This window comes from Podarcis bocagei (genome assembly GCF_964188305.1).
Source record: "Podarcis bocagei genome assembly, chromosome: 6".
NCBI classification, from domain to species: Eukaryota; Metazoa; Chordata; class Lepidosauria; order Squamata; family Lacertidae; genus Podarcis; species Podarcis bocagei.
Window position 1 is genome coordinate 6,169,944 of NC_138130.1, and position 23,033 is coordinate 6,192,976.

At 40.2% G+C, this 23,033-nt stretch overlaps 1 protein-coding gene across 8 annotated transcripts in view; it reads right to left on the minus strand.

Moving 5' to 3' along the window:
* The window catches only part of PCDH9 (protocadherin 9), a 779,656-nt gene that overhangs the window by 140,856 nt on the left and 615,767 nt on the right, over positions 1-23,033 (minus strand). The window lies entirely within an intron of this gene.

Genomic DNA, 23,033 nt, shown 5'->3' on the forward strand with positions numbered 1-23,033 from the left:
CCACCAAACTGTCTGGAAGCAACTGTATGGCAACCCACATCCACATCTGTGGACCATAGTTGTTTCATATGAGCAGCTGCCTGACAAAGATCTGGGACAGAAATATAGGCCTGCACATTCGTGTCTGAATACTTGCATTGCAGTTGAATTACAGTGGTGTGTCTGGCTGGCAATATTTGCAGCAATGAAGCAGTAGCAGTGCTTAACCAGTCATGTGCAATGAAATTTTCCGTAAGGGAACAGTTAGTGCCACAGGTGCCAGCTTGTGAGGGTGATGGGGAGGCTGATGTCGCACATGTAAGCATTGTGCCTCCCTCTCTAGGCAGGGCAGAAGCTTCCCAGGCTTTGTGAAGAAGGAGCCAGGATTTCGACAAGATGCTGGAGCCATCCTGCCTCCTTCCCAAAGTCGAGCGGCAACATTTAGGGGACTAGCCTAGTCCCCCATGTCCACTGACTGCACACCACTGTGTTTAACCCATCTCCCAGCTCTTGCTTTCCCTTCCAACCCCCACCTCTCAGCTGCTTTCCTCCATGACAGAGAAAATATGCCTTTGAAAGTCCTTCTGGGGTAACAGAGGAGGGGAAAGACTAGCCAGTCGTTTTTAAGGACTGTTTGATATTAATCTCAAATGGTTCTAGGTTATCGTACACAGCCCTGCTGTTTGAGAAAGGCAGCATATAAATACTTTTCTAAATAAAGATATAGTAGTGAATGGGTAAAGGATTAAACACTCCCTCTTTCCCACTTCTTTTCTACCCCTCACCAAACTACTTTGCAGGTTTCCCACAAAGAGCCAAGCTCCCTGACCCATTTCTAAAGCCTAACCACAAGCAGACTGAATCATCAACCCCAGGGGAAATGCTTGTCTGCTCTTACATATCTAAGTAGCATATTTGCCTTTGAATTCCCTCTTCCCAATGACTTGTCACACACTGCGGTCTGTTAATACTGAGGAGGAAACACTGCCTGCCCTCCCATCTCTGCCCCACCTCTGCTAATCCTGCTTGCATTTATGTGAATGGAGCTATTTGAAGAGACCAAAGGATTTGTTTCTGCCTTTCACATTGTATTCCAGATTACAATGTTTATTCACCATCATCTAGCTGTACATTTCTGATACTAATTTAGAGACTTCTTCTGAATTATTTCTTGTAGAGATTTGATTTGGTGTTTTGGGATTTATTTTTTTTGCATTGTTATTCACAGTGTCGTCGTAATTGTTAACATATGTAGCAATCTGTTTAAAAATAAACACGTGGCGCATCAGAAGGAAACAAGCTACAGAAAATAATGTAATGGGGAACAATTTGCATTTAAAAGAAAATGCTTTGTAACTGTAGTAGCAAGCAAGGCAGGGTACTTTTTCATATTGTACCCAGAAACACAAAATTTCAAAGGACTGAGAAATATAATCACTCTTGACATATGTTTATATTAGCATGCACCTATTATTACTGGAAGATTGTGGGGCATATTTGCCTTTATAATTGTTTTAACCCAGTGGTCAGCAAACTTTTTCAGCAGGGGGCCAGTCCACTGTCCCTCAGACCATGTGGGGGGCCGGACTATATATTGGGGGGAAAATGAACGAATTCCTATGCCCCACAAATAACCCAGAGATGCATTATAAATAAAAGCACACATTCTACTCAGGTAAAAACACCAGGCAGGCTCCACAAATAACCCAGAGATGCATTTTATATAAAAGGACACATTCTACTCATGTAAAAACACGCTGATTCCCAGACCGTCCGCAGGCCGGATTAAGAAGGCGATTGGGGCGGATCCGGCCCCCGGGCCTTAGTTTGCCTACCCATGTTTTAACCTATCAGACGGTATATACAACAGAAAAGTTCCAGACTATATTACTATATTTTTAAACAATACAAGAGCTATTATAAGCTGGACTGTGCATGACCAATTGCTCCTTCCTCCTTCAAATGCATGGGTCCAATTGTGACATAATATTTCATTTTAGGCATAATGCCGAACCACACTTAGGTGAAGAGATGGCCTACCAGATGTTGTTGGACTATAACTGCTACAATCCCCAACTTCTGGCCATGCTGACTGGGGCTGGTGGGATTCGGAGTCCAGCAACCTCAGGCCAGGGTTCCCCAGCCCTGGTTTAATGGTACATATCAAGTATGTTCAGGCCTTGTGCTGGAGTGCTCCCTCTCCTTCTCTACCATGGCTGCCAGGAGCAGTCTGGCAGTAACTGCAGGAAAAAAGGCAATGGGGAAGTGTGTGAACACAAAGGTTATCAAGGATCATTCCCGCAGCAAACAACTATGGTTTAGCGCAGGGGTAGGCAAACTAAGGCCTGGGGGCCAGATGCGGCCCAATCACCTTCTCAATCTGTCCCACAGACGGTGCAGGAATCAGTGTGTTTTTACATGAGTAGAATGTGTGTTTTTATTTAAAATGCATCTCTGGGTTATTTGTAGGGCATAGGAATTCGTTCACACACACCCCGCCCCAAATATAGTCTGGCCCACCACATGGTCTGAGGGACGGTGGACCAGCCCATGTCTGAAAAAGATTACTGACCCCTGGTTTAGTGGTTCATCTGAATGAAATCCATGTGTAGATAGGGCCCATGCATCTATATTCAAAAACTGGCTGGGGCCAGCTTATGGAGTTGATCAAGGCAGAAACTGGCAACACAGAAGAACCTGGCTTTTCAGAGTTCAGGTACATACATTACATTACTGAAATGAACCTGGCAAAATACTCCCCCTCCTGTTTTAACCTGTACAATGCAAGCTGGCTGGCAGCCCTGTAACCAGACATTTACATATAAACTAACTCTTTCCTGATGTTCATGGAAAGATCATCTGTAGCCCCTTCAGCAAATGGGAAATCTAACATGCATAGGTGAATGGGCAGGTCCAGTGAAAGTAATCTTCACCCATCCCATGCACAGCGCATGCAGCTGACTGTTTTGCATGATCATCTGCAGAGTGATAGATTAAACTGTGTAAAACCACTCTAAAATAGTCTTAAACTTTTCCAGCCTTGTCTTAAACCAAGCCTTTTCATTATATCAAATGCTGAGGAACCAGGGAGATATAATAAATTTTCCTTCTCCCGAACCTTTTCTTTTGAGCAGTCACAGGCTCACTGCTTCGTCTGCATCCACTAAGACTTAAGAAATAATTTTCCAGGCGCTAGAACTCTTTTGAAAAATGCTGGCAAATTAAATAATTAGATATACACTCGTGGCTGACAGTTTAATTTGTTTTAATGAGGACCGTAATATACCTGTTTTCAACACAAAGGAACATTGTGCTTTGACAAAACCCACATAATGTTGTCTCACAAAGGAAGAAGAGGAAGGACAATCATTGAAAGAGGAACAATAGAAATTGAAAACATGGCAAAGATCATTTCCAAGTGTCATTATATTTGTGTGCATGAAGCTGAAGAGGTTGCTGGGGGCACAAGACATTTATTTTTTTACCCGTTCACAAAAGGGAATTATCATAACGTGGAAGGGAGAAAAATACTCCCAATGTTCTGCAGTTCTTTCTCCTATGTGTGAAGAATGAAGACCTAATCCCTTTCTAGCTATTATTCTGACTGCTTAAACACCAGTACTTTTAAAAACACACACACACAACCATATTTTTGACACCGTTTTACTCGTTGCAAATAGCAGAACGGTGTAAATTGCCATACACAGTTTGTTTCTACATTATCTGTGATGGTTGCCTAGGCAACTGATGCAAGGCCAAATTTGACAGAGTTCGAAATCTGCACAGTTAATGCAGAGAGTATAAACCAGGACACAATTTGACCTAAAGGATTAAACCGATTGGGTACAGATAGAGGATGCTGAAACAGTGCCTCTAAGGGAGACATGTTTAGCACACTTGCTGCTGGCTGAGCAAAAGAGAGGTTCCATTTCATATTTTCCACGAGGGATATTGATTGTTCATAAACCTTGCGCTGACTATGAAGGTCAGTAAGGAGTGAATACATACATATATAAATTGGTGCATACCTGCAACAAGTGGGAAGTGAGCTGCCTGTTGGCAAATAATAGCTTGAATAATACTCTTGGCCAATACCCCTCAAACACTATAGTAGTCTGCCATGAAGTGTATTAGTGAATGAGAGCCATGTGGGAGCTCATAAAGCTGTCACAGCTGCCATGCATTCAAGGACTCACTTGCACAGGAACCTCACATTGTGTGCAGGGCCCCCCACCACCCTGCCCCCTATGCAAATAGGGATATTGAATGTGAAGATTGGGGAAAGACTCAAAGGAACCATTGTGATCCCCATCTCTATGTGTTCATTTCTGTGCTTGATGCACAGAGTTCATGTGAGATGTAGTCTGAAACACAACACACTTCTGTGTGTTTTGACATCATGGGAAACTGTGGTTAGTTGAATACTGAAAGCACAAGCTGTTGGTTTCCTCTTCTGATGCACTAAAAAGTGAGAAGAGAAACACATAAATCTAAGCTCGCCAAGGCTTGTAGCAGAGTAAACTGTGATCTCTCAGTACATCTGAACAGACCAGGCAGAGAACAGACAGCTATAAAGCAAAAATGGAGCAACCGAGACTGCATAATAGTCTCTCTCTCTCTCTCTCTCTCTCTCTCTCTCTCTCTCTCTCTCTCTCAGCAGTAATATGTGAATTCTTGTTAGAATTCTGAGAAATACTGTTGTCATAATTTTTTTAAAAATGGTTCTAGATCTCATATTTTGAAAAGACAAATATAACTATGTGGCAGTAATATATGCTAAGGAGGCTAAAACCAGAAGATGAGTATAAAGAAGCTCAAATTAATGATTTTTCTAATCTGTCTAAGCCTGTTTAGAAGGCTTCCCCACCCCCTGAGACTCAGGAGCTTTCACGACTGAAGAGAGTGGTCCCAGAATAAGAATTCTACTCAACCTCTTCATTTGTGCTTCCAGATAACAAGTAGTAAGTTAAATACCCTTTTAGGGGTTTTGGAGACCCCTGGACACACCTCTCAGCAGAACACCCTATTTTTCAAATACCGGTATACAACATATCAGAATTAGCAGAGATCAAGATCCTCAAAGCATACCGCTCTTGGGGCTGCCCCCCCCCAAATAACATGGCTTCCATGGACTGAAACTTCTCCAGCCTGCCTTCTTTCAGCACATGCAAGGAGCTGAATTCTGACAATGCTGATTAGCTGTGGCTGTCCTGCTCCCAGTCTGCTTCACCACTGAGCAGACCCTAATCCTTTTCACTGACAATAATGAAGAAATATATAAGGCTCAAGGGAAACAAATGCATACCCTCCAACATTCCTCAGATGAAAATAGGCAAATTTCCCACACCCTCCAAACTAACCCTCCTCAAACCCCTTTTCAGCTCCCCCCCCCCCCGCAGGGCATTTTCTATCAGAAGAAGGACAAGTGCCGCCACTACTGCAATGGAACTACTGCACACAGGCCCCACCACCATTCTGAGAAAAACCCTCAACCCCGATTTGATCTGACTTGATTCTTTGGTGAATTTGCAAAAAGAAAACCACACACCAATAAATAAATTTTAGAAAGGGGCAAGACTACACACGGATGCACAAAGCCTTTTTAAAAAAATAATCAAGACTGCTTGCTCTTGGCTCCCTCTTTCTTCCCACCCAAGGTGGCCCCCTGCCCATCCCTCAGAGCTGGCATTTATTGCAGAGTTGGGCCTCAGCTCCTCACCTGCTCTCTAGAAGCCATTAAGAGCTGCCCAAGGGAAGAAGTCATGGAGAGGCCATTGGGAGACAACGGCAAGTGACTTTCAGGTTCGCACAGAGAAGCCAATTTCAACAGAGCCCAGGAATGGAAGTGTGTAGCTGTATTGAGGCAGCAACAGGTGATGAATTTTTTCACACCCTCACAAATTTTGTGCCTGGGGCAACCGACTTCCCATGCTATGCCAGTAGTCACCATCACAGACACCACTTGGGACAAGTACCAGCTCATCCTCCTCCCTGAGCTCAGCAGCAGATGCACTGGCGGGAAAAATAGGGACATTCCAGGATCAAATCAGAAGCCGGGATGAGTTTCATAATTCCTGGAAAAGTGGGACACTTGGAGGGAATGCAGTTGCTAGCCAACTGCCTGGTATGTTTCAGCCTCCAGTTTTCCCAGCTCCCAGGCCCCTCAGTTTTGCTTCCAGCAGCAGACCTTATCAAAAACCCTTAGTAGGGGAGCACTGTCGCCTAGCCTGGATTCATGAATAACTTCACAGAGTTCTGACCGGGCCCTGATCCTGTGTTGCCAGCTAAGCAGACTGCTCCACCTCACCCCAAAAAAGCCTGACCAATAAATTTCTTTTGGGGGTGAGCAGGAAAGAGTTGGGTGGGTTGTTGAAGATATTGTTACTGTTCCCTCAGCAATTTTTTTTCCAACTGTACCCACCAAAACTCTCCCTGATTTTGGACCTTCCATTACCTGCATCCCTACCAGAAGACCACTTAGCACAGCCATGTGGCTCCACCCTGGCCTCTGTTCCTAGGCATTATGCTGGTGCTGTTTGTTTTGTTTTATTACTCTTATTATATATTTCAGGAGCTGGCACCTCTACTGACTAAGTGGAAATAAAAATAAAATAAAATAAAACAAGAAGACAACTTATTTTACAACCACATTGTAAATTAAAAATTTTCTGTTATACAGTAGTATATTCATCAGGGGACTACAGGGTGAGGGATACTAACTGCAAGGAGCTATGGAGTCACATTTTTGAAAACCAAGTAGTTTTACTCCTGAACCTTTTGTTCACAAGTGAAATAAAGGGGGGGGGGGATATAGGTAATCAGAAAGAGGCTGGAAAAAGTTTTTACCACAATTTTCTCACTGGAGAAAAAGAGTCAACTAACCTCTTGAGTTTCCTTCCTGCATTTTCCATAACTTTTAGGTTGTGACTGGCCAAACATAACAAACTCTGATTTCAGTTTTAGTATCAGACATTTTTTATTTTTAAAAAATCTAATGTTTGGTTTTAACATTGCATTATTTGGAGGCTTTATTGATTTTATTGTATTTGCATTCTGAAGAAAATCAGCTATGAGCTCTCTGATAGGAAAAGCAAAATGTAAATGGATTTTATTAGATAAGTATTCCTTCCTACTCTGGACTATCATCATTCAAGGGGTGTGCATTCAGAGGGCCTTCGTTAAATAATATGAACATGAGCAGCTTAAATCTTGTTGGAAATGAAGGTGACTTAGGCAGCCCAACAGTATGCAAAACTGGATCCTGTGAAAGGGAGCTCCTACAACCCAAACTTAATGCACACTGGCCACAATCTAACAAAGTGAGACACATTGAAATCAATGGACTTAAGCATGCCTGACTCTGAGTTTGGCCTTTAGTTTTCCCTTGACACACTTTAATTACCATTTAGGGTACTTAGAGAATGGATTTTCCCCACTTATTCAATGCATCAGAAGGTGTGGAATGGCAGCTCTAATCTACATAAGTGATTGTAAGTACAGAATCAAGAAGGCAGTTATTACGGCAGATCAATTATTTCAGAAAAAGAATAGCACTGATTATGTACTTTTGTTCAATTCTTCTCAGTCTCGCCTAAAATTTCCCCTGTGTTTCTGAAATGATTTGTATACATTTTAAGGTGCTGTTCCTTACCCATAATTATGGCCCACCTATAGTACAATCCTGTGTATATATACTAAGAGGTATGTTTCACTGAGCTCAGCAGGGCTTGTTCACAGGATTGCAGATTTAATAACTTGCCACAGGAGTAAACAGAGTGCTGACTAGGGCTGGACGATATATCGATATATCATTCCAAACCGATCTGAAGTCCATATCGTGATACTGGTTTCATAATTTTTGACCCGGCAATATAACATGAATCATGATGTGTGTGTGTGCTAAGAAAAAAATCACATTGTGGGAAAAACCGTGAAGCCAGCCGATGACTCGACAGAGCTCCATCCTTATATCAGACCTCGTGATATATTAGTATATTGTGATGTTTAGCTAGTGATATACCCCGATGTTGAAAACCAGATATTGCCCAGCCCTACTGTTTGCCTCTATATAGTTCCATCTTTATTTCAGATATTGTGATATATTGATATATTGCAATGATTAATGGTGATATATCACAATGTTGAAAACCAGATATTGCCCAGGCCTACTGACAACATCTGCAGGGTACACCTGGCTTATCTGATGCACTGTGGTTTAAAAAACATTTTAAATAGTTTTGTCCACTTCCCCAACTATTCTAGACAACATACAATCCGATTAGAAACATACAACAGCCAGATCAAGCCTTTTGGAAAAGCCACAACAGTAACATTCAGTTCCAAAACAGCAGCACCTCCTAAAGGGATGTGCAGTGCGCTACTTAGTGACACTCACCATGTAATCCAATTTATCTGCATGGGTATAGTATATAGACATTACTAGAAGTGTATTTTTTAAAAAATAACAGCTTATTACGACTATACATAGCAAAGAAAAACAAGCAAAGAAACAATAAAACCTTGGAGCATATATACTTATACATTTGGTTACATAAAGCATAATAGACAACAGAAAATCTCCCACAAATATACAACCCATAACACTTAAGAATAACAACCAGGGAGCCATATTGTAAGTAATCAACTAGCCAAGCATAACAAAAAGAAAAAAAATCAACTCAGTCTACAGTATTATTTCATAAAGCCATATGAGTTGATGGAGGGAAGCATGTTTAATAAAACAAAACCATTTCACATTAAACATCCCCCCTGGACCCTTCATTTCCCTCAACTGACAAGTATCAAATTAGCTGCTACTAATTTCCAATTTGGAGCTACCACCATAAGGGTCACGATAAAGAAAACTCTAAACTGTTACAAAGTATTGCTTGTCTTCATAATCAAAAATGGACACAAGGAGTGTTGTTTCCTAACTGCAGAATGGCAGCCACCCCTGAACATCTGCCCTGGACTTTGTAAGCACTGCCATCGATTCCAGGGCATGTTCTAGCCAACAAGACCCCCTCTCGGCCTCCCTGATGTGGTTCAAAGGAAAGCAGAGCAAGACGTGTGGCACCAGTGTGGCTGCAGGAATCGCCAAATACTGATAACTTTTTAAGGAATGTATGCTGTAATTCACTAAATATTTGCTCTGAAAATGTTAAAACTAGTATTTTGTCCATTAGAATTCAACCAATATCCTGAAAAAACCACCAACCTGGTCTTAGTTTTCATCCTATAATGTAACTGGTAATTTACTGCTTAAGATGTGCTAAATGATAAACACTGAGTCCTTCATATGCCTCCTGGAGATCATTAGGAATTCATTGCACATACAGTCCTACACCAAACAACTTACAATGTGTAATATCCTTATAAAAAGAAGACTTCGCTCCAGTTATTATTTTTTAACTATACTAAAATGCAGATCTTAACTTTTCTCTAGAGAGCAGTAATGCTAACGCTCCTTTTCATAGAGCTGCCAAAATAAAAGCACGCTTTGATCCATATATTATCCACAAAGACAGGACTTTGGGGCTCCTTTTTCCCTTTTGCAAAGAAGATCTATATTTGCTTGTACAAGCTTTCCTTTAATACTATAACTGAGGTATCAGGAGCAGGTCACAACACAAAGAAAAAAAAGTTCCTTCTACAAATGAATATTTTAAAGAACAAACTGAAATCATACCAGAGCACTACAAAGATTCTCATTCAGACCATAGAAATATAAGAATAATCCTTGTGTCTACAGATGTGTATATCAAGATAGTTGTGAAATACTGTATCCTAATAGGCTTGGCCTAATCATGGTAGTGATTATGGTTTTCTATTGCAGCAGACACATCCCTGATCAGCAACTAGTTTTCTTGAAGTGCCATCTTGTGAAGTAAGGGTTTGTGGACCAGTAACTCAACCCCAACTCCCAAAAGGGATTGTTAGAAAGTTCTGTTGCCTGCCACAGACACAATTTCCTAATTGTTTCTTTTGCATCTACTTTGGCAAAAAAATACATTGGTTTCCCCAAAACTCTTGATGCATACTCTCATCCTAGTACTTACAGCTTTCTGCATGAAAAATCATCATATTATTGCATGGATTACTTGCTTGTGAGAAGGCATTTTCAGGGATCTGTTCTCATTGATCATTCTTATCACAGCAGATAAGAAGACTACGCAGGCTATGACACAGTAATAATGAAATATCCATGATAAAAGTTATGTGATAATGGCTTCACAACAAGCAGTCTTGTGATAGCTGCAGTTCATCACATAAGAAATTTTAAGTACTGCCATATTTACTGAATGCAAGAACTAGCATACCTAGTCCAAAAAAATTAAGTAGGATTTTGTTGCTTCCTGCAAGGTGGGGTTAAGCCACTCAAACCAACCACTTCAAGTAAATAAAGTCGGGCTCATGTTCAGTGTTTTATTTGGGATTCAGAAATCAGTTGTGTAATTTTTTTATTTCTGTTTTAAATCATCTTCTTTTTTAACAGTTCAAAGCCACTGCAAATGTGTGGAGAGAGGGAGATAAAATGTTTTAAATGAATAAAACTGAAATAGCCAACCAACAAACACATTGTAGCTGTTTAACTCTCTTTTAAGTGACTGTGCAATTCATGGAACAAAATTAAATAACTGGCAAATTATCAACATCTTAATATAGGTGCATCTCTCAGAAAAAGGTGTAATTGAGAATGCAAATCTATACCAGTTTACCTGGGACTTATTTCTGAATAGCTATTTATATGCTTACTACATTTATAGCCCTTTCTCTCTCTCCACGAAGCTCATGCTGGTGTACCTGGTTCTCGCCCACTCCATTTCATTCTTGCAACATTATGGTCATACAGTGAATTTAATGGATGAGTGAGGATTTTAATCCTGTCTCCCAGGTCCTAGTCCAGCACTCTTAACCACTGTGCCAAACTGGCTCACTGCAGAGGATTGTACTGTTAATGTCCCTTGTCTGCCCCACTTCCAATCAAACAGGTCTCTCCTGTATTAGTCTCTGTAACTCTCCAGCGGTTTGACTTTACCTCCAAAGGAACACTCTTCCATTGCCTTCTGAGGCAGACAGATGCCAACAACAGAACCAGAATACCCTCAAAAAACAAAACAAAACCTTGAAGGCATCACAGTCTTGCCAGTTGAGACTTGTCTACCCTGATTAAGCTTTAGTCAACTCACGAACCAGTGATCAATAGGGCAAACTTTCACATGTCTGTGCAGAAGGAAGTCCCATTGAGTCAGTGGGCTGCCTAGATGCATCCTAACAGAACAAGCCTATGCATGTTTACTCAGAAGTAAATTCCACTGTGTTCAATGCAATTTCCTCCCTAGCTTGGGACTGCATCCATATAACAGTCTTTCTCAAGCTTAGCTTAGAGTAACTAGAAGCTAAACTTCTAAGCATAGTAACTCGGAAACAAATTCCACCGAATTTAATTGGAATTACTTCCAAGCTAACATGATTAGAATTGGACAGAATGTCGTTCCTGGTTTTTTAATGTGCCACATTACCCTGCATTTTCTAGGATACTCTACACAAATTATTTGTTTTCTCAAACCCAAAATGTCATTCAAGGGTCCTTTAAAGCACACTAAATTGCAAGTAATATGAGTGTCACAACAATTAGAGGACTGTTATAGCTAGAGCCTCATTTGCACAAGTGTTCTACAGAAGGAGAAACAAAAGGTTTCAAGATGTTACAGGGAATCAGGCAGAGGGTCTTCTCGGTAGTGGTGTCCTCTCCTGTGGAACACCCTCCCTTCAGATGTCAAGGAAATAAACAACTATCTGACTTTTAGAAGACATCTGAAGGCAACCCTCTATCAGGAAGTTTTTAATGTTTGATGTTTTAGTATATACTGATATATGCTGTGAGCCACCCAAAGTGGCTGGGGAAACTCAGTCAGATGGGCAGGGTATAAATAATAAAATTATTTGTAGTAGTAGTTGCAGTAGCATAAATGAATTTAGCTAGCAAGCATCTTTTCACTGTGCCGGCACTACAATGAAGTAGAAAACCCATATTGGTGCTAGCAAAAACTGCAAGAGCAATTCATGCAATGTACCTCATGTTTCCACATCCCCACCTTGTACGTTTGCCTGGCTATCCCCACTGTCACTTCACTGATTTCCATTGGCAGAGAATGCACACTGTTGTGGGTAAGGTCAGGACATGAGGTAAGCCACAGTGAACACTGGCAGAAGAGATGGAGAGAACAAAAGAGGCCACTGTTTTCAGGTTGCAGCCCAAATATCAAGTTGGGGTGGAAGGATCTGTCAATTTCTTTTCTCCTTTTTTCCCATCTCAGATTCGCTCCTTCACATGTCTTCAGCAAATTGCTAATTTTCTTTTTAAAAAAATAAATAAAAAAATATCTGAACAAATACTTTTTTTTGTACACAGCTTTGCTCAATATACACATTTTTGCAAGCTATTTACCATCAGGATGCATTTTTGTATGTTCTTTTCACTACTATATTCATTTTTATGCACACTTTCTCCTAATATGTGCATTTTTCTAAACACTAGTTGGAGAACTGCATAGCAGATTTTAGATATCTGCAAATGTTGAAGGATGGCAGTGCCTCAGTTATCAGATTGTTTCAGAAAGTGTAAATTAGAAAAATTTGGCTCTAACAGAGAACTGAATCGAATCTTTCCCCCATCCCTAATGTGAAGTGATTTTCATTCATAAGTCAAATTTATTGGCTGTTAATCATTTACTTATTCATGGTAATCGTCCTTCCCCACACAAGGGGCCTCCAGATTATTTGAAATATTAATCTGAACATTTTCAACATTATTCCAGGCTGATACCTGAGAGGCTAAGTAAGTAAAATGTTTGCAACATGAAAGTGTTTTCTGTCACTCGTCAGCTTTGCATTGACAACACTGTCTCATACTCTAGAAATAGACTGACTGCATATACTGTACATTGGATTGCAGGTGGGATGAGGAGGATTTCAAAATGAAATTTTATCTATTTAAACATTTATATATATACACATATATATCTAGCTAGATATATATATTTAGAAACCACTCACAGAAAAGAGAAAATATCCTGAACTTTTAAAATGTGTACATATTTATCAACCATGAAATTTACTTTATTGTGCTAAAAGATAATGTTTTGTATGGCATTTTCAGGTAATGCTTACAGTGAATTTTTATGCTGACCGTAGGTTTGCTATTTATATAAAAGGTTGCTTCTTTTACACTTCATCTGAGATAGAACCATTCAGTTTTGCTTCATTGTCTCAAAAGTCAGAAGCAGAACTGCTCACTTGTACAAAACAAGAAAGATTCCCCTTAGGGCAGAGTCAAAATAGAATTGTGTAGGATACACACACCCACACCCACACCCACACACACACACACAGACCCCAAAACCAAACTCCAAAGGAATAGGGACTCTTTTTCACACACAAAATATATACATGGGGTGCTGGTTTTGATTTCATGGCTGTGTCATCTGAGACATCAGCTTGGTGACTGAAGGCAGGTGGCACTATGGCTGCAGATTGGGAATGACTGCATGGTGTCTCTCAAGACAAATGAGATGGGAAGGTGATGCTCTAAATTACCATCAGGTGCCATTCAGAGGACAGAAGCCTCATTATGGATGATGGTCACTGATGAGAACCAGAGCTCAAAGACATTCCAAAAGGATACAGTGGTACCTCGCAAGACGAATGCCTCACAAGACGGAAAACGCGCAAGACGAAAGAGTTTTCCGTTTTTTGAGTCATTCCGCAAGACGAATTTCCCTATGGGCTTGCTTCGCAAGACGAAACGTCTTGTGAGTTCTTGCGAGTTTGTTTCCTTTTTCTTAAAGCCGCTAAGCCGTTAATAGCCGCTAAGCCGCTAATAGCCACTAAGCCGCTAATAGCCGTGCTTCGCAAGACGAAAAAACCGCAAGACAAAGAGACTCGCGGAACGGATTAATTTCGTCTTGCGAGGCACCACTGTAAAAGGTTATGCTTCACACATTGAGTTATGAATTGCAGGGGCACGTTTTAATTAAAGAAGGGTCTAAGGTTCAACTCTGAGATAAACCGATAATCACCTTTAAAAGCTGAGAGAGCCAGAAGTCCAACCATGAGTTTTACATACAGCACAACTCTAAAACCACCCAGTATCTCAGGTGAAGCACTTATAATCTATTCAGCCTCCCCAGTCATCTTGTCCAACCTCCTGAAGTGCAGGATCTCAACTAAAGCATCCACGACAGACGGCCATTCAATGCCTACCATGGCACTGAGCTCAAAAAGTAATCTTGGCACTGAACAAATCCCAGGAATGGGATCCAAAATGGCAGTGATTTTCTGGCTGACACTTAAGCGAGTTCAGGAAATCAACTGTGACATGGCAGTGCATTCTGTTGGAAAAGCAAAGTTCGAAAAGACATCCATATTCCTCCTCTGGTGCAGCATGCACTGAAAGGCCCAGTAACCACACTCCAAACCCTCTGACAGCCTACTCGGGCCAATTAGGGTTGCTGCATCTTTTATAGACCAGTATAGGAAGCTGCCTTATACTGCACCATTATTGTCAACACTGACAGTGGGTCTCCAAGGTTTCAGACAGACAGGAGTCTTTCCTACCCATACCCAGAAATGCTAGGAACTGAACACGGAAACTTTTGCATACAGAGCATGTGTTCTGCCATTGAGCTATGACCTTTTCCAATCCTGCCTGAGCTTCAAAGGTTGCTGGAGGCTAAATCCCAAATATTCTTGAGGTCTAGTGACAACGGGCCTCCTTTAGATATCTTGCATTTAATAATGGCTGGGAATTGGCTGTTGCTCAAAAGGAGAAAACCCAGCAGTCCTCCATGAGCAAAGAAAAGAAAAGCTGTCAGTTTACATTCATTTCCTTTAACAGGAGTATAAAGTATGAGCCTCCACAATGAATTTTTCAAGAAATCAGCCGAGTTCTTTACCAGCAACAAATATTAAATCCTCAAGCTGCCTCTTTAACAGCAATTACAGAGAAATACCACCAAGAAGCTGTCAAGTTTGCAATCTTTATACTCATTTTAACATTTAGTAGAAGATGGGCCACCAAACCAATCTGTCTTCTTCCACCCACAGCCACTGCAGTCTAGGGTGACCTCAATCCAAACTAACTCTTCCTTTTGTGATTACTGCGCTGTCAGATGCTGAGTGAACTACAGGATATATGTGCCAATACTCCTTAATAGCTTTAACTATGTAAATATTTTTACATCATAATGTCACTGCTTGCTTGTCAGAATTAGGATTCATTCCTGCTGAAAGCATCCATACGTATGGTAGACTCAGTCACCACAGGAGACCAACTATGCAAGCTTACTCGTTCTTAAATAGCAGCTACGAGGCCAAAGCTTGCATCGCTGGTTTTAAAATGGAAAGATTATGCAAATGAGCTGTCCACCTCCTGTCGTGCAGAATATCAGATTTTTTTCTCAGCTTGTATCTCTCCCTCATCCATGAAGTTATTTTAAACTTTTGCGAGTCGGTCATGATAGGTAGTGGTCGGTAACAGATCTGATGCATGCAGGTTTTGTTTTCACTGAGGCAGTTAAAAGCAAGCCCAATCACCGTGGTCTTACAACACTACAAGAAAATGCCTGAGCTCAGGCCTTGACAAATGTCCAAACACCAGGAATACTCAGTGCATTCTCTTGTTTCTTGAAATTGATGCATGGATGGTAAAGAATGTACTTTCAGTTGATGGTAAAAGATTATGATATAATAGACAAGGCTGTTTCAGAGGTAGAGGCTGTTTGGGGGTGTCAAAGCTAGAGATGTGTGGAACCCCCCTGAGAAATTTCATTTAATTTTTTTAAAAATAGCAATTAGGTCCATGGCATACCTGCATTTTTACAACCAACTTTTTCTGAAATCTCATGCAAATAACCAACAGTTACACAGTTTACTGGCCCTTTTAGCCACAGGTTTATTGTTAGAGGTTTGTGTGCAATGTGAAACTTAATTTCACAATATTTTATGCAAGAACAAGTACTTGCCACTTGACAGTATACTTCATGGCTGTTTTTGTCTTCATTTTGAACTTCACAGTATTTTTTTTATATATTTAAGAAAAGATTTCTGGTAAGGCTTATGACATACCATTTTGATACGGGAAAGCATATGGTAAGAAATGGATTTTTGCATATCCTAGGGGGAACATTCGATTTCATTAAAGCTTTTTATTAACGCACCGCTTGTTAGCTATATCTAGACATGCTGGGTTAGTGATCATATTCAACGTAATGGCATGCCTACCATAGGGAATTTGGGTACTGCATGTGCGATACAAAATATCTGAGGGAATGCATAGAAATTGCTGTAGCTACACCTCCAGGGTGCATGCTGATAAAGAAATAGTAGTTTTATTTTTTAATAAAATAAAATAAAATACTAAATTGCCTCAATTTGTTAGCAGAATGCTTTGGGGCTTTTCTTTTTCCAACCTAAATGTTGAGGAGGGTGGAGTATAAAAGCGCTTCAACTTTCAGAGGATTCATGTCCTCTTCCTTTTTATACACTGTGTGGAATTCAGCCAGGTTTAAGTCCCATTAATTTAAAAGGGAAAGATTTTAGCACACTTTCTGATCCAACAGTGTGTATGTGATCAAGCCTGCATGGACATAGCCCATAGCTTCTGATAATGTAGTGTAATGTAAAGTTATTTTCCACAGCATATCAGCCATTATTTCCTGGCATTTCCTGCTCTTTCCAACACACCATTTGGGCTCTGGATTCATCCCTCCATCCAGAGGCAAACATCATTATTTAGTTTAGAACACACTGCCTTTAACAGATATAACATCTCGGTTTCAAAAAAAATGATGCAGCAATTGAAATGTGGTGCAAAATATGGCAGAAAACATACATAAATTTGATGATGATCTTTAAAACCCATTAACAATGCATTATATATATTCAGCTACCCGTGGATTAGCTCTAAAGCTATGCTGAAAGGTTTTATTCCTAAACAGAAGACAAAAATCCATCGTTCCTATATTCTGGAGATTACTTTCCTCAAAGGTTATTAAAACGTATCACCACTAATTCTTGCATTATTCAAAGCTCTGCTCTCTGTTTTCCTTTTGGATTACATGTCTTTACCCACCTTGTAAAAATGTGCAAGAAGAATTTTGCTGGAGCTGTCATGTGCATACAGTATCCTAATCAGAAACATTACCAGTTGCCAAGTCAAAGATCCCTTAACACTCTTCACAACACTAATACAAATCTGTCCAATATCAGAACCCAGATCTCTTGTTTTATAAACAGGAATCTAAACCTTGTTCAAGGCTGGGAACTTCACAATGCAAACCTATGCATATTTAACTGAAAGTAAGTCTAATTTCATTCAGTAAGGCTTACTCCCAAGTAAGTGTGCATAGGAATACAGTCTTAATAAGCTTAAAAAGCAGGTTAATCAACTACAGTTTTAGCTGACTAACAAATTAGGAACACGGTTAATTATCTATATTTATATTTTAATCTAGGGTTGCAGGTTAGGGACATGTGTTTATTTTTTGAGGTTTTCTAGAATGTGGGATGAAACAGAAAGCATGGTCCTTAGGGTTTCCTTCCAACTCTACAATTCTATAATTCTATGAAAGACAACCTTATTCGTCAAATGAAGACATTTCTTAAGTCAGTGCTGTAGTTTTGCTAGATGCTGCTGTTTTGCTAGATGCTCAATTGGTGAATATGCTTAGCGCATGGGTGCCAGAGCTTTTAGTATACCCATTTTAATGTGCATGAAAATGATCTTAATTGCAATACTATTTTTTTATATATAAACAGTTTCAGCAAAGAGCTATTTCACATCAAGGCTGGAGTCAGGCGTGGGTCAGCAGCAAGTAAGTCATCTGAGGCCCATGAAATTAACTCTTTATTCAAGGGGGGAAACAGCTCTGGCTGAGTGCCTCAGCAACTTTTTCTAGGATGTCCTGCCCTGATGAAGCAGCTGTGAGGACTAAAGGGCCCTGCTTTCCCCAGTGTCCACTAGGACTGCTCCTCTCTTTCCCATGCTGTGTCTGTGCACAACCACCTTTTGCTCTGCCTGTTTCATTTCTCTGCATGTTCAAGGAGACCAGGGGGAGGGAAGCCAGTCGCACAAGAGGGGGAAACTCCCTGGCTTCTCTTTCTGCCTTGGAGTCTGAACTGCGCTCATCCGTAGCCTCTTCCTATTCACCAAACGCTATCATTACTTCTGCTTCTGACACCTCCTTCTCCTGCTTTGCTCTTTCTCCCTCTGACCACTCATCCTCCCACCACCAGGACGCTGGGCTTTCTTCCCCTGGGGCTTCCCTAGCGTGTTTCCCGGCTGATGTCCCCCCAGCACACCTCTGCATCCAGCCAGTGCAGGACATTTCAGCACCAGGTGAAAAAACTGTGGGTGTTGACAGTAGATGTCATCTGCCCTCTGCCTTTATTTTTCCATATTATAATCCACTCTAAATTGGAAAAATACTCTTCAAATACCCACATTTAAAAACTTTTTTTTTAGTATGTTTTACTCTGAATCTGCTCCAAGAAGTGCAGGCAATTAGGTGTCCATGGTCATCATCTTATCTACACCAGCAGTCCCACATTTTAGGTTAGGTTGAGAGATAATGCTCACTCAATATTGTCCACTAAACTTTATGCTGAGCAAGGATTGAACTCATTTTTCTCTCATGCCTGAATGCAACATTCTGTCCTCTTCTCATCCATACCTCAATGTGAGCAAATATTGAGTTGAAACAAACCACATAAGTAAACATAATTGTTTAACTTCCCTCCCCACATTACAACTACAAGCACACCTATTTGCAGGGATTTCAGTACGCAAAGTAGAAACCTATTCATGGCTTGAAGCTGCAAACAAGTGTGAAGAGTTACCTCGGTTTCTACCACTTCTCAGCTACTTCAGGTCTGGGGGTGTTGAACATCAGACCCTGAAACAGGCAGACATTCAGATGACTCTGGATTGGCCCATTTTAGTATACAGTAAATACCAGAAGCCATTTTACCAATGGCTGTCAATGGCAAAAGTTTCTTCACTTCTATCTTGATCATGATGCATGTTGATTCCATTGACCAGTAGAAAGCTGAAGGCTCAGAACTGGCTATTCTGAGTCAAATCAAGTTGATTAATTGATATAGTTAGATAGATTAGTGCCATGCCATTATTTTTGGCCAATCTGATTTTGGCCATTCACAGGGGTGAAGGTTGAAAGAGAAATGAGCCCAAAAAGGGAGGGAGGGGGCAATAATAATAGGAGAGTCATACAGAGATTTCCAGAGTCTATGGATAATGCATTTCATTATTGTCAATAGCTATTGATGGTGCCTCAGTCACAGTCATTTTACATACGGTGCCTGTTATGATTGGTGTTGACTACTAAGTCAATAGAAAGTTATCACTCGGGCCTGCAGGTCTCCTTGCCACTGCTGTGTAATATTAAAATGTCATTACTGAATTCCAACTTTTTGCTTTGCCATAATATTATTCTCTGTTGATCACTTGCTTGAGCTGAAATTTAAAACTGTCACCCCTTGCAGAAGTGATTCAGCTACACTTTTAAGGAAAGTTAAATTAAATATTCATTCAAGGACTGCATTTCAAGTTCAAACTGACTGATGCTCCTTAAGGCAGAAATATATTTAAGTTGCAGCTGAATGCCCCCCCTTTTTTAAAGGGAAGAATTTTAAAAATTCTCCAGGTCTGTTTATTAGGACTGAGCAAACAGTCGCAAGATGCATCAGAATAGAGTATTTCCTCTGTCAAGCAAGATTTTGCTTGGCGCTGTTAACTATTGCTTCAAACATGCAGGGCATGTTAAAGCAGCAGCAATTTAGAAACCAGTTTTGATTAATCACAATGCATAGCCAGAAACAAGCCTGCTTCAGCTTCTGAATCGGATGTAAAGGTAAAGGGGCCCCTGACCGTTAGGTCCAGTCATGGCCGACTCTGGGGTTGCGGCGCTCATCTCGTTTTATTGGCTGAGGGAGCCCGACGTACAGCTTCCGAGTCATGTGGCCAGCATGACTAAGCTGCTTCTGGCGAACCAGAGCAGCGCACGGAAACGCCGTTTACCTTCCCGCCAGAGCGGTACCTATTTATCTACTTGCACGTTGACGTGCTTTCAAACTGCTAGGTTGGCAGGAGCAGGGACCGAGCAACGGGAGCTCACCCCATCGCCGGGATTCGAACTGCCAACCTTCTGATCGGCAAGTCCTAGGCTCTGTGGTTTAACCCACAGCGCCATCGGATGTACATCCCTGCTATTAGATGTACACAACTGTTTTAATTGTAAATATGGGAGTATTAATCTGCAACAAACCTGGAGAACTTGCGACCCAATATGCACAATGCAGCTTTTTAGCTCCTTCTCAGCTACCCTACTTTTTAAAAAAAGTTTTAAAAATGTTAATAGAGGGCCCAATTTTTATTTGAACCAAATGGTATTGGGAAGGAGGATTAACTATTACCTCAGCAGCTATTATCCTAGTGGTTACCATCCTATATACATTAATATTAGACTGGGGCAAAACCATTGATGACGATGGGAGCTTTCCTGCCCAGCACAATGCTAACTAACCTGCTATTTAAGGTTCTTTTATATACAAAAGTGACATGGTTATTAATGCCAATTTGAGTGCCATCTAGTTTGGCCCTTAATTTAAGACAGATTTTTCACAAATGCTCATAGTAGTGATCTGGGGAGAATCAATACTATAGTGGTGGCAAGAATGAAGCTCTAGGCCTTATCGGCAAGTTTGAAAAAAGGACAGATCACTGGGTCTGGATAGCATCTACCTGTGAGTACATAAAGAACTAAAATGTAAAGACTGCTGATCTTCTAAGAAAAATATGTAATTTGTACCTAAGATCAGTGTCAATACCTTAAAGCTAGAAGATGAACAATATAGCACCCAATTTGAGAATGGATCCAGGGGGAATCTGGTAAATTACAAACCCGTTATCTTAACTAGAAAACATTATTAAATATAGAATTACCAAGCATATGGAAGAAGAAGTCTTGCTGAAGCAGAACCAGCATAGCAGGTAAGAGTGGGATGTAGTGATAAGGTAGTTTGCCCAAAGGGTACCTGCAAAGCCCCTTCAAGGCACAGGGGAAGATAGTGGCTTGAGAAGCCCCTCTCATCCAAGTGCCTTGAATGGGGTTTCTGAAAATTAGCCAGAAGCCCAGTTCAAAACACTGTAGGAAATGGTTGGCGAAAAAGGTCACCTGCAAATAAATACTCTTATTTACAATTAATAGCCTTCTCTCCTACCATCAAAACATATTTTTTTTTAACTAGTGGGGTTTACCAGAGGAAACAGGTTGAATTGATGGTGCCGGGAACCCTGAATTCAGAACATGTCTCATACAGAAAATCCTACCTATAAAGGTAAAGAAGCATCCTAAATGAAGCAAGAAAAAATTACTTATCAAGTGATCATTTTGCTTGTCAGTTCAATCATAAGCAAATTTAGTTACAGTTTTGAATTCTATAAATCTTCAGATCTGCTTTTCACATTTTCCGTGCAAGATGCATTTGTCTAAGCTGTTGAAATACCAGGCATATTTCCACACTTGTGAATTTTTTCAAGGGGTTAAAAAAAACCCATTTTCTTCTCTCTCACCTTTCTTTCTACTTGAAAGCTTAAGTCACCACCTAGTACTAAATGTGGTTGTGTTGTAAAATTACTTGCTGATTAAACTTGGCTTCTGGCTAGATAAGTGTCATACCTGAATCATGAAACCAGGACTTAGGAAACTAATTACAGAACAAACATTCTTTTATCTCCATTTATTTCCAATGATAAGCCCAGGAAGAAATAATTATTGTTAAATTATGTTTACCAAAACACAGACAAAAACTATCTTCTACCAAGGATACATCCTGGTATTAACTGATTGATTCAGAGAATACAAATCACGAAAAGCTAATGCCAATCTGTCTTTGGGGGGGAATCCAACCCCCCTTTTAATCTGTTGCTATTAATTACAATAGCAATCAATAATTGTTCCTCATTGATCAAGCCTCTTGTATTGTAAGTCAGACAAGAAAATGAGCTACACACACAATGGGTGGTTCTTTTCTCCCTGGCTGCCTAAGAACAACATGAGAAGAAACTGAACATTATGGTCATGACTTGTGGGCCTCTGGAGAAAGAGCAGCACTTTCTTTTCACACCATCTGTGTCCTACTGACAAAATCCCCATCACTGTGAAGGAGGGAAGGACCTGTATACAGTGGTACCTCTGGATACGAACGGGATCCGTTCCGGAGCCCTGTTCGCATCCTGAAGCGAATGCAACCCGCGTCTGCATTTTTTTAAAAAATGATATTTATTGAGAATTTAAAATTACAGAGAGAGAAAGGGGGGGGAAAGAAAAAGGAAAAAAGGCAGACAAAAAGAGAAATTAAACAATACAAGTCAATAAAAACAAAAGTCAAAGAAAAAACAAAACACACAATACATCAAAATCAAAAACAAAAATAAACAAAAAAATAAAAACAAATCCAATATTCCCAAATCTTTATCTTTCGTTAACTTGTTTTATCGACCTCCTCACACCTCCCTTTTTGTATTCTAGTTATTATTTATCTCAGCAAATCCTTTCCATTTTTCACTATATTCTGTCATTAAATTACCTTAATTTATTTTAACCTTATCTTACCATAAAAAGCCCTAAAGCTTAAAACTTAAAACTTATTTATACATAATTCTTTTTAACATAGCATATTTATACATAATTCTTTTTAAAATTTCTACTAAAGCCAAATAGCTTCATTCCAACATTTTTCAAATATTCCTTAATTTTACAATGATTTTCTAAATGAATTTTTAAAACTTTCTTCCAATCTTCATCCATCGTTTCTTCTTCCTGGTCTCGGGTTTTGTCAGTCCTTTCTATCCCGTCCATCTAGTCCATCAACCTGGTGACCTTCTATCCGAGGCTCTTAAGTCTTTTCCATGTCCCTTTTGCAGGTCTTCTTCATATTTATACCTGCACTTTACTTTATCTTCTGCTGCTCTT